Source organism: Syngnathus acus, chromosome 19 (assembly GCF_901709675.1).
Source record: "Syngnathus acus chromosome 19, fSynAcu1.2, whole genome shotgun sequence".
Lineage (NCBI taxonomy): Eukaryota > Metazoa > Chordata > Actinopteri > Syngnathiformes > Syngnathidae > Syngnathus > Syngnathus acus.
In genome coordinates this window covers 1,586,193-1,599,796 of record NC_051103.1, presented here as the reverse complement: position 1 = coordinate 1,599,796, position 13,604 = coordinate 1,586,193, and the positions used below count along the sequence as shown (strand labels likewise).

Below are 13,604 nucleotides of genomic sequence, written 5' to 3'. Positions count from 1 at the left end.
GCCACAAGAGAGGCTATAGGGGGTCAGCCACAGGTCCCTGGAGCGTCACAGAATACAGGTCCACGGAGCGTCGCAGAAATACAGGTCCACGGAGCGTCGCAGAAATACAGGTCCACGGAGCGTCGCAGAACCACAGGTCACGGAGCTCTGCAGGAAAAAAAAACATATATCAATAAGCTACAATGTAATTAGTCATGCTTTCAATTTACAACTAACTCAAAGCAAAATTACATTATAATTGATTAATTTATTTATTAAAAGAAGACATTACATAACATTGGAAAAATCAGACGCAAAACTGTTTTAGCTGTAGTTTTAACTTGTATACAAGAGGCTTATTAGTGAGAAGAATGTGGTACAAATGAATTTGTGGGTGGTATAGCACATCTTGAAAATATTATGGCACAACGTAATGATGTACAGTGACGGTTTCTGTCGCACTAGAGTTTATGAGATGGAGAAAATGAAACTTTGATTATGGCGGAAGCATGTCTAACTTACAGTATACAATGTTACCGCAATGTACAAATGTAAACGGTACAGTGACCCCAATTATAACATAAAAGAATGCTAAACTAATAATTTGCTCCTGGATGCTTCTTTTGTATCGGATCAGGTATAAGTAATTTTGTCATCCAACACCTAGGTTTTGAACTTCAGTGTTCACTACTTAACCAAAAGCACAATAACAATACATAAGCATAGTAATCAAAATTAAACAAACCATTGACTAAAATACAGAAACAGTGGCCAAATTTAATCGCGATTTCAAAACTATCATCACAGGAACTTGAAATACAAGCACTTTATAATGATGATAACATAAAATTGACTGACTGAATCATGCCTCACCTTGGAAGTAGAGTTATGTCCTGCAGGGAAAGAAATAACAGAAAGGGGAAGAAAATAATTAAGTGACATTTCCACAATGCTTTGAATGTCTTTTATGATTACAAATACTGAGTTGAAAATACCAAGATGGAAAAAATGAAGCATTGATCAAGGTGTTAGCATTGCTAACATACAGGGAGACAGTGGTAGCTCAATATACAAATGTAATCGGTTCATACTTTTACAATGACATACTAGGATAATCGAGCAAGAAGGAAAAAAAATGACAAGACTGGGATGAGATTTCAACATCATCACGAACAGATTAAGTCACGGTGCCGAAATTGAAAGTCAATATTTCTTAACTAGTCAAAAACAGCTTTTAATTATACAGTAGTCACAATGCACAACTGTAGTACTAATGATAATTCATCATCATATTTTTTAATGTTATTTAACTTTATTCCAAACTTCAACACTACAAAATTCGACTACAAATGCGTTTCAGACATTAACTGATACGTTTGGTTTTACGCAAGCCGTACAGGCAGCAACGCATAAGAATGGGAATACCTTAGATCTGATATTATCCCGAGGACTTGCAACCTCAAATATAGCAGTACTGCCATACACTAGTGTTCTGTCTGATCATTACTTAATAAAATTAGAAATTTTAGTTCCTTGTCAAAGACAAGAGAGCAATCAGAATTATAGGAGCCGTAATTTTAACTCCATGATTGCAACTGCGCTATCTGAGTTACTGTCGCCAGCAACCGCCATATTTCCCGCATACATCGGCTCTATTGATAATCTTACAAATGAATTCAATGCGACATTGTTAAATGCCATCGACTCTGTGGCGCCGCTACGTCTGAAAACTCGCCGTAGATTGCCTACTCCGTGGTTCACAGATGAAACACGTACGCTTAAGCAATTATGTAGAAAGCATGAGCGCAGATGGGGTTTAACCAAACTTGAGGTTTTCCATCAGGCATGGCAGGACAGCCTCCTGAAATATAAAGATGCGCTTATCTTAGCAAAAACTCGTTATTTTTCGCAAGTTATTAATCTCAATAAAAACAATCCTAAACACCTATTTGATACAGTGGCTAAGCTGACACTACGCCAGCCGACCCCCGATAGTTCCTTCCACTCAGCTGATGAGTTTATGAAATTTTTTGCTCAAAAGACTGAATCCATTAGGGACGAGATCAAGAATACCATTCCAATCGATCAGTCGAGACCGCCGTTTACCAGCGCTGATGATCATGTAATAACCCTCTCAAATTTTAAAAGCGTGTCCCTTGAAAGGCTTACACAATTGGTTAGTGAGGCTAAACAAACAACATGTTTACTCGACCCTCTTCCAGCCAAACTACTTAAAGAATGATTTCAAATTTTAGGACCGTCCGTCTTAAATATAATCAATCTGTCTGTCTCCTCTGGTATAGTGCCAACAGCCTTTAAAACGGCTATCATTAAACCGTTACTTAAGCGACCAAATCTTGACCCGGACTGTCTCAGTAATTATAGGCCAGTTTCAAACCTCGAATTTATAGCAAAACTTCTTGAAAAAGTAGTAGCGCAGCAGCTTATTGATTACATGGTCGCCAATAATCGATATGACTCTTTTCAGTCTGGTTTTAGAGCTAATCATTCCACTGAGACAGCACTTGCTAAAGTGACTAACGATCTTCTCATAGCTATGGATTCAAACACTTCATCTGTATTGTTACTACTCGATCTTAGTGCTGCCTTCGACACTGTAGACTTCGATATTTTATCAGGGCGTCTTAAAAGTTGTGTTGTTATTTCAGGGTCAGCACTAGGCTGGTTCCATTCCTATCTATCAGACAGGACGCACCGAGTGGTCCATGGCAATACGTCCTCTGAGCTCTATAATGTTACGTGTGGTGTCCCACAAGGATCGGTACTCGGACCAATTCTATTTAATATTTATATGATTCCGCTTGGGGACATAATACGTAAATATAATATTAGTTTTCAATGCTACGTGGATGACACCTAATTATATATGCCGTTATCGATGAAAGGTTCCGCGGGATTGTTGTAATCTTGAGGCGTGCCTTGCGGAGATCAAGCAATGGATGTCTCTCAACTTCCTTCGTCTTAACCCAGATAAAACTGAGATGTTGATAATTGGTCCAAGTCGTTATCAACACTTATTTAAGGAAACCACTATAACTATAGATAACCGTATTATCACTCTGAGCGATACTGTAACTAATCTCGGGGTAATATTTGACCAAACGCTCTCCTTTCAAAAGCACATTAAGAATATAACCAGAATTGCGTTTTTTCACCTTCGTAATATTGCAAAGATTCGTCCGATCCTCTCGACCGGTGATGCGGAAACTATTATACATGCGTTCGTCACATCGCGCCTGGACTACTGTAATGTATAATTCGCTGGTCTTCCTAAGTCCCGCATCAAAAGTCTACAGCTAGTACAAAATGCTGCTGCAAGGCTGCTCTCACGGACAAGAAAAGTTGATCACATTACCCCAATATTAGCCAACTTACATTGGCTCCCAGTCCATTTAAGATGTGACTTCAAGGTTCTTCTATTAACCTATAAATCACTGCATGGCTTAGCGCCTTCATATCTCGTCGACCTAGTTGTTCCTTATGTTCCGTCTCGTAACCTTCGTTCGCAAAACGCTAGTCTTTTAGCGACACCGAGGGCCAAGGGTCTAGAGCATTTTCTATTCGGGCTCCAAAGCTTTGGAATGCCCTACCAATGGATATTAGAACTGCTACCTCAGTAGAAACATTTAAGACACGTTTAAAGACACATTTCTATGATATGGCCTTTAGTTAACCTGTAGTGGCCGATTCGGCTGGAGTTTGTTTTCTCTCCCGAAACATGCAACTGCATATTGGCCATAATACAGCATTGAGGCCGCTGCAACCCCGGTTTCAATCTGGTTAATAGCAGAATAAACTTGTTGCAGTTATTTTTTATTCACCCTCAACAGTCTTACGTTGGACCATGACAAATTTACATACACGCAAGCTTACAGAAAATGACAACTTCCCGTGGGGCTAGTGGCTTGTTCCTTGCTCTGAACAGACAGCCAACTAATCAAGTCCTAACCAATTCCTGTGTGTGTAGGGGGGGGGGGGCAAAGGAACCAATCAGATGGCCCGAATCCATGCATGGCCGATGACGGCAGTGATCAACACAGTGATATTTGAGAAGTGAAATGAAGTTTATAGGATTTGCAGACTGTGCAATCGTTATTTAAACAAAAGTAGGCAGGTGCATACATTTGGAAACCCCAACAGAAAAATGACATCAATATTTAGTAGTTCCTCCTTTTGCAGAAACAACAGTCTCTAAACCAGTGGTTCTTAACCTGGATTCGGTCAAACTCTAGGGGTTCGGTGAGTCGGTCTGGTTCAGCAGAGCCTCCACTGCGGAGGTCCGAACACACCTGATTTATAAATTCGTGATAACGCATATCTGAACTGGTCTCGCAAAGGCAACAGCAGAAGTCCTACTGATTTGCTGGTATGTCATTTGTCGTGAATTCATGCATTGTGTTGGTTTTATTTTTTCTTCAAGATTCAAGAGTTTTTTTATTCGCCATGTTTGAGCGTGCCAAACAAGGAATCTGACTTCGGTAAATCACACCCGCTGTTCAACATTTTAACAACACTCAGGACATGTGAAAAATGGCAAATATTCTCAAACATCCCCTGATCTTAAACTCCCAAAAGGGCAAGGAAAAACTCAAAACTGTCATGTCTCGTCCCCAGTTTTGTGATGTCAAAGTCAAAGTCAAAGTCAGCTTTATTGTCAATCCCTTCATATGTCAAGACACACAAAGAAACCGAAATTCCGTTTCCTCCATCCCACGGTGACGAGACATACAAGCAGACGACACAAAATAAAAACAAGAAGGCACAAACAATAAATAATAAATAAAAAATAACAAATAAATAAAATGAGCGATGAATAAATAATAAACCAATAACCCAATAAATAAGAGGAGCAAAACTGAGCCAGTGTGCATACAGCAGACAGTAAGCATAGCGCAAAGAACAGGACGCTACGCAGAAAGGGGGAGCGAGTTCAGGATCCTAACAGCCTGGAGTATGAAGCTGTTGGAGAGTCTGGTGGTGCGGGAGCGCAGGCTCCTGTACCGCCTCCCAGAGGGCAGAAGATCAAACAAAGAGTGAGCGGGGTGACTCACATCACTCACAATCTTGGTCGCCTTGCGGGTGAGATGGGAGGTGTAAATGTCCTTCAAGGAGGGGAGAGAAGCACCAATAGTCTTACCAGCCGTTTTCACTATGCGCTGCAGGGCCTTCAAGTCGTAGTCAGTGCAGCTGCCACCCCAAACAGCAATACAGCTGGAGAGGACGCTCTCAATGGTGCCGCGGTAAAATGTAGTCATGACGGCCGGAGGAGCGCCCGCTCGCCTGAGTTTCCGAAGGAAGTACAGGTGGCGCTGGGCCTTCTTCGCCAGTGATGCGGTGTTGGTGGACCAGGAGAGATCCTCACTGATGTGCACCCCCAGGAACCTGGCGCTGCTCACTCTCTCCACCACAGCACCGTCGATGGTCAGCGGCAGGTGTTGGGCGTGACCCTTCCGGAAGTCAACAACAATCTCCTTGGTCTTGTCGACGTTCAGCAGGAGGTTGTTGTCCCTGCACCACGTGGTCAGAAGGTCAACCTCCAGCCTGTATTGAGTCTCGTCTCCCTTGGTGATGAGACCCACCAGAGTCGTGTCGTCAGCAAACTTCACTATGCGGTTGTCGCTGTAGGTGGCAGTGCAGTCATGCGTCAGCAGGGTGAAGAGCAGCGGACTGAGCACGCAGCCTTGGGGGGCCCCTGTGCTCAGCGTGATGCTGGCGGAGATTTTGTCGCCAACACGCACCACCTGTGGCCTCTGACAGAGGAAGTCCAGTAGCCAGTTGCAGAGGCAGGTACTGAGGCCCAGCTTGTCAAGTTTGCTGATGAGACGTTGTGGCACAATGGTGTTGAAGGCAGAACTGAAGTCCACAAACAGCAACCTCACATACGAGTCCCTCCCCTCCAGGTGGGTGAGGGCCGAGTGGAGGGCAGAGCAGATGGCATCCTCAGAGGACCGTTTGGCTCGGTACGCAAACTGGAAGGGGTCAATGGTGGGGGGGAGAACGGATCGGATGTGCTCCATGACAAGCCGCTCAAAGCACTTCATGATGATGGGCGTAAGTGCCACGGGGCGGTAGTCATTGAAGCAGGACGGAGCAGGTTTCTTCGGCACAGGTACGATGGTGGCAGCTTTGAAACACGACGGGACGATGGCCTGCTGCAGGGAAGTGTTAAAGATGTCCGTGAAGACACCCGTCAGCTCACCAGCGCAGTCCTTCAGCGCTCGACCCGGGATGTTGTCCGGTTGTGTATAGGTTGTCGTAGTTTCTGTGTGTCTGTGTGCTCGACCCTCCCTTCCTGTGTGCCCTTGATTAGTGGAATCACACGCACCTGCCTCTCGTTACCTGTGTTGTATTTAAGTTCTGTTTGCGTGTCACTCGCCGTCGGAGCATTGCATGTGTTGTGCGGACAATGCACGTGTCACTGTCATGAGGTTGTTTGGTTCCTGTCTTTTGTTTCACGTCTTTGGCGGTCAGTCCTTTTGGTTTTGTTGTTTAGACACGTTAGTCTGCCGGGTCTGTCCTTTGAGTTTGCTACATTAAACCCTGGTCCAAGCTGCATTTGGTCGTCCTCGCTCCATTCCTCTCCGTTCGTGACAAAAACTCCAGCTAGGGGAAATGAGAAACCTTGAGAAGAGACCACAGATGGGAAGGTCCCTCTTCCAGGATGACCAGGCTGCAATGGATGCAGAGAGGACACATAGTACAAACAGTGTAGACAAATTCAAAAAAGGTGTGGAGAGCAGGATGTTATTGCACAGTAATGACTCTGAGACTCTAAGAGTGGTGTGAGTTCATCAGAGCAACAGCTGTCTCTGTGTCTGCTGGTTTTGGCGTACCGAGCTCTGTAATGCCGTCCGGAGGGGAGTAGTTCAAACAGACTGCAACCTGGGTGAGAAGGGTCTGTAGAGATGTTCCTTGCACGTTTCCTGGTCCTGGACAGGTACAAGTCTTGGATAGATGGGAGGTTGATTTCAATGATCTTTTCTGCAGTCCTGATTGTCCGTTGCAGTCTGTGCTTGTCTTGTTTGGAGGCCGATCCAAACCAGACAGTGATGGAGGTGCAGAGGACAGACTGGATGATGGCAGTGTAGAAGGTCTTCAGAAGCTCTCGCGGCAGGTTGAACTTCTTGAGCTGTCTCAGGAAGTACAGCCTCTGCTGGGCCTTCTTCCGGACAGAGTCTATGTGGCCGGTCCATTTCAGATCCCGAGAGATTGTGGTTCCCAGGAACTTGAAGGTGTCGGTGGAGAGAATAGTATTACTGCGGATAGTGAGGGGTAAAAGTGGTGAAGGGTCTCGCCTGAAATCCACTGTCATCTCCACGGTCTTGAGCGGGTTCAGCTCCAGATGGTTTTGGCTGCACCAGTGGACCAGCCGCTCCACCTCCTGTCTGTACGCAGTCTCATCACCGTCCTGGATCATTCCGATGAGAGTGGTGTCGTCTGCATACTTCAGGAGCTTCACAGGAGAGTCACCTGAGGAGAAATCATTGGTGTAGAGAGAGAAGAGCAGTGGGGAGAGGACGCACCCCTGAGGGGCTCCAGTATTGGTGGTCCGGGTGTCAGATGTGATGCCCCCCAGCCTCACACGCTGTCTCCTGTTGGTCAGGAAGCTGGTGATCCACTGACAGGTGGAGGCAGGCACCGCAAGCTGGATGAGCTTCTGTTGGAGGATGTCAGGAGCGATGGTGTTGAACGCCGAGCTGAAGTCCACGAACAGGATCCTGGCGTACGTTCCTGGGGTGTCCAGGTGGTGCAGGATGTAGTGCAGTCCCATGTTGACCGCATCATCCACTGACCTGTTTGCCCGGTAGGCAAACTGGAGGGGGTCAAGCAGGGGGCCCATGACCTCCTTCAGGTGGTTCAGCACTAACCTCTCGAAAGATTTCATGACCACAGATGTCAGTGCGACAGGTCTGTAGTCATTCAAACCTGTGATGGCGGGCTTCTTGGCCACTGGAACGATGGTGGAGCTCTTGAAGCACGAGGGCACCTCACACAGCTCCAGAGAACGGTTGAAGATCCGTGCAAAGGTGGGCGCCAGCTGCTCAGCGCAGACTTTCAAGCAGGAAGGTGACACGCCGTCTGGGCCCGGTGCCTTCCTGGTCTTTTGTCTCCGGAACATCTGGCGCACTTCCTCCTCGCGGATCTGGAGTGCGGGCGCGGCCTCTGCAAGAGAGAGAGTGGGTGACAACGATGATAGAGGTGTGGACAGGGCCGTTGTGGGGAGAGGTGAGTATGTAGATTGTGCTGCAGGAAGTCCCGTTTTGTGGGAGAACCGATCAAACCTGCAGTAGAACTCGTTTAGCTGGTTAGCAAGCCTTGGGCTCTCCACAGGACGGGGGGTTCGTTTCTTGTAGCCCGTGATGCTCTGCAGACCTTTCCACACTGTTGAGGGATCAGGATTGGCAGAGAGGTGTCTCTTCAGGTTCTCCCCGTAACACCTCCTGGCTTTCCTGACCTCTCGGTTCAGTGTGTTTCTGGTCTGCCTGAACAGGTCGCGGTCGCCGCTCCTGTAGGCCTCCTCCTTGACTTTGCGCAGCCTCCTGAGGTTCGGTGTAAACCAGTGCTTCTCAAATAGTGGGGCGCCCCAAGGGGGGCGCGGTGCAATACCTGGGGGGGCGCGTGTGACCCTGGGGAACAGGCTTTTTTTTTGGCAGTACTAGAATAAAGTGTAATTGCGCATTTACTACAATAGGCGGCAGTGGCGCTCTCATTGTTACTTCTGTCACGTTTGCGACAGTGCAACATTTTACGACTTACAAGACAACAGGTTTGCCTTGGTTAGCAGTGTTGAGTCAACAGAAAGCTCCGACTGCGTCCCGTCTATAGCCTCCGTTATTCAACATAACCACCAACATGAAAAAGTTTTTAACAGGGATGAAAAGAAAAGCGGAGAGAAACAAAGATAATGAAACAAAAGAAAGTCAGCCGAAAGCTAAGACGAGGAAATACGACGAAGCGTATTTAGCGCTTGGCTTCACTGTGAGTACAGTTGGAGACGAGGAAAGACCGATGTGTCTGCTGTGTCTAAAAATGCTCGCAGCGGACAGCATGAAGCCAAATAAATTGGCGCGTCACTTAAATACGTTACACCCCGATCACGCCGATAAGCCACTTGAGTTTTTTCAACGAAAACGTGCTGAATATGGCCAACAGTCATCCCGTTTTGTGAAGGCTACTTCAGTAAACCATCGAGCGCTGTTAGCATCATATAAGGTGGCGTACCAAATCGCGCAGTGCAAAAAGCCCCACACCATAGCAGAGGAGCTAATACTGCCTGCAGCATTAGACATGGTCTCTGTCATGCTGGACGACGCCAGTGCAGCAAAACTAAAAACTATCCCTCTGTCCAATGACACTGTCGCCAGACGTATAGATGACATCGCTAACGATCTTCAAGAACAGCTGGTAGATAAACTCAAAGACAAACGTTTTGCCTTACAGTTTGATGAAGCAACTGACAGCAACAAAGACTGTCTGTTTATTGCTTATGTACGTTTTGACTTGTCAAACTCCCTGTGTGAGGATCTACTTCTTTGTAAATATGTCCGAGACAGAGCCACAGCTGAAGAGCTCTTCAAAATTCTGGACTCCTTTTTGACTGAGAATGGGCTAAAGTGGGAGAACTGCATTGGTGTTTGCAGTGATGGTGCACAAACCATGGCAGGGAAGAGAAAAGGACTTCGGGCACTCATCAAGACAGCCTCACCTCATGCTGAGTGGACACACTGTATTATACACAGAGAAGCACTTGCAACCAGGCAACTTTCCCCTGAATTAAGTGAGGTTATGACTGACATCATAGGTGTAGTCAATTTTATAAAGACCAGACCACTAAAAACAAGAGTCTTCTCTGCCATCTGTGAGGAGATGGGAGCTGAACATCAAGCTGTGCTCTATCACAGTGAAGCAAGGTGGTTGTCACGAGGAAAAGTCTTGTCCCGAGTTTTTGAGCTCAGAGAGCAAATAAGAGTGTTTTTGGAGCAGGAGCACAAGTATGAAGTGGCAGAAAAATTTTGTGATGAGAAGTTCCTGGGAAAACTGGCCTACCTGAGTGACATATTTGAAAAGCTAAATGAACTGAATCTGCAGCTTCAGGGGAAAGATAAACACCTCCCTCAGGTCACAGACAAGATTAGCTCTTTCACCCGAAAGCTTGCAATGTGGGGCAGGCAACTTGATGAAGGAAACACCGATTCATTTCAGAACCTGCATGAAATTTGAACCTCCAGGAACGTACGCCAGGATCCTGTTCGTGGACTTCAGCTCGGCGTTCAACACCATCGCTCCTGACATCCTCCAACAGAAGCTCATCCAGCTTGCGGTGCCTGCCCCCACCTGTCAGTGGATCACCAGCTTCCTGACCAACAGGAGACAGCGTGTGAGGCTGGGGGGCATCACATCTGACACCCGGACCACCAATACTGGAGCCCCTCAGGGGTGCGTCCTCTCCCCACTGCTCTTCTCTCTCTACACCAATGATTTCTCCTCAGATGACTCTCCTGTGAAGCTCCTGAAGTATGCAGACGACACCACTCTCATCGGACTGATCCAGGACGGTGATGAGACTGCGTACAGACAGGAGGTGGAGCGGCTGGTCCACTGGTGCAACCAAAACCATCTGGAGCTGAACCCGCTCAAGACCGTGGAGATGACAGTGGATTTCAGGCGAGACCCTTCACCACTTTTACCCCTCACTATCCGCAGTAATACTATTCTCTCCACAGACACCTTCAAGTTCCTGGGAACCACAATCTCTCGGGACCTGAAATGGACCGGCCACATAGACTCTGTCCGGAAGAAGGCCCAGCAGAGGCTGTACTTCCTGAGACAGCTCAAGAAGTTCAACCTGCCGCGAGAGCTTCTGAAGACCTTCTACACTGCCATCATCCAGTCTGTCCTCTGCACCTCCATCACTGTCTGGTTTGGATCAGCCTCCAAACAAGACAAGCACAGACTGCAACGGACGATCAGGACTGCAGAAAAGATCATTGGAATCAACCTCCCTTCTATCCAAGACTTGTACCTGTCCAGGACCAGGAAACGTGCAAGGAACATCTCTACAGACCCTTCTCACCCAGGTTGCAGTCTGTTTGAACTACTCCCCTCCGGACGGCGTTATAGAGCTCGGTACGCCAAAACCAGCAGACACCGAGACAGCTTCTTCCCCCAGGCTGTTGCTCTGATGAACTCACACCACTCATAGAGTCTCAGAGGCATTACTGTGCAATAACATCCTGCTCTTCACACCTTTTGAATTTGTCTACACTGTTTTTGCCATTATTCACATGTCCTGAGTGTTGTTAGTCACCTATATGTTGAACAGAGGGTGTGTTTTACCGAAGTCAAATTCCTTGTTTGGCACGCTCAAACATGGCGAATAAAAACTCTTGAATCTTGAATCTTGAATTAGTTTATACAAACATATATACTTCATCACATCAATCAATGTGTAAATAATTTGCCCAAACATAGTCGCTCAATCAGAGCACAGACACGGCACATAGAGCTTTGTGACTTTCACTTACACATAGGCAGTGAGCACAGACACGGCACAAAGGGCTCAGTTAAGTTCCATGACACATAGTCACAAAACATTCAGTAAATAACAGGACATTCAGGTGATAACAGAAGAGACCTAATCCTTCCCTCCCATTCCCTTCCTAGTTCCTGCTTTTGGTCAGTATAAAGCCTTCTGATTTGAAGTTTGACGTTGTTGTTTCATCTGCTGAAGTGCCTTGTGCACTGACTGCCATTAAACAACCTAATATCTGTTACAAATACTGTTACTCCACATTTTTTGTTTTCCTTGCTTAACGATGGACATCTTGAACAAAACGCAACAGGCCATTTTAGCTATACTATTCACGGCCTCGGCTCGGCAAACTGAGGTTCAATTCCCCGACGCGGAGTCTAAAATCAAAAGGATCATAAGACTTGTTTCCAACCAGGGACCTTCAGCGTGTGAGGAATGTGATAACCACTACACCATGGAAACTGCGCTGACACACATAGCCTTTTGAAGAGCCTGGCAAAAGTTAAAGAAAAGTGCGAAGCCTGGTTTTCACCCAGTCTCAAATCAGGTACCCTTTAGCAAAACGACTCAGCCTGGGCTCGGCAAATCGGGCTTCAATTCCCCGACGCGGAATTTATTTCTTTGTATGGAAAAATTGCTTTTGCTGGCACAGTTTTGAAAAGCAAATCAAAAAGTTCATAAGTGCCTGCTTTCTTCCTCACTCACTTTTGTTGAACTTTTGCCGGGCTTCTCAAAATGCTTTGGACGTCACAGCAGTTTCCATAGCGTAGTGGTCATCATGTTCTTCTAAGACGCGAAACGCCCCCTGTTTGAGACTGGGTGGAAACAACATTTTCTAAATGTATTTGTCAGTGTTGTCTGCTTTGCAAAGTGTGCCAGGGACACCTCGGCAAACAGGAGCCAGAAGCTCTCTGAGTCAGCAACAGCCAGGTGTGCGACACTCCGCTACAATGCTCCCCTGACCACGTGTAGGGCGAAACCAGCCTCTAATCTGTGTTTCCATTTTTTTTTTTTCCTTCGACTGTCAAGCCAACGCTTTCCTTCTTGGCTTGGCCAGCTGACTGCAGACCCACTCCAGGACTGCCTCCAGTTCATCCATCCAAGAAGACATTCAGTGAGTGCAATTTATCAGGGTACAAACTACTGGAGCTTAAACTGTTGGTTCATGGTCACCCCTTATGAACGTTAAAACCATTTCATGCCCATATCGCTTATTTCGAGTTGCTTTTATTGTTCATCTTGTCATTCGATGATATTCTCATTCTTTGCTATCCTTTTGCAATCAATCAATCAATCAATCAATCAATCAATCATCGATCAATCGATCAATCGACCAATTGATCAATCAACCAATCAACCAATCAATCAATCAATCAATCAACCAATCAACCAATCAATCAATCAATCAATCAAATAATGTTTGCATGCTGTGATTGTGAACACTCTGAATCTAGCAATCCAAGTTCAAGTCTTGGTGGAACTTCCAATTTGTAGTCATTTACATGGAACAAAAATTCCAATTCAGTACTTTGTGTACAGCCCTATGAGTGTGTAAGCCCTGCCTCCACTACTTTTGTCAATTTCGTAAAATGAGTGCCTTAGTTAGTGCATTGTGCTCAGAAAAATTATGCTCCTCCTTCGGTCATTGCCAGGGTTCTATGGTGTAATGGTGAGCACTCTGGACTCTGAATCCAGTGATCTGAGTTCAAGTCTTGGTGGGACCTCAAATAATTCGTCATTTAGCTGGGAACAATTTGCAGATGGCAGCAGCTTGTGTGCTGCCCCATGAATGCGTATGCTTCCCTACACCTGAGGGTTCCATGAGCGCTCTAGACTCTGAATCCAGTGATCTCAGTTCTAGTCTCGGTTGGACCTAAAATCTTTGGTCATATACAGTCGTATGCAAAGGTTTGGGCACCCCTAATCAATTTCAAGATTTTCTTTATAAATCCTTGGCTGTTCGGATCAGCAATTTCAGTTAAATATATAGCAGACAGACACAGTGATATTTGAAAAGTGAAATGAAGTTTGTAGGAGTTACAGATTTGTCAAGAAGAATGGACCATTATAC

The 13,604-nt window shown here is 46.0% G+C and overlaps 1 non-coding gene across 1 annotated transcript; it reads left to right on the top strand.

The window, feature by feature from the left end:
* Positions 1-13,185: 13,185 nt before the first annotated feature.
* trnaq-cug lies at positions 13,186-13,257 on the top strand. The gene has a single exon. It is a non-coding gene; the product is annotated as a tRNA-Gln (tRNA).
* Positions 13,258-13,604: the final 347 nt, after the last annotated feature.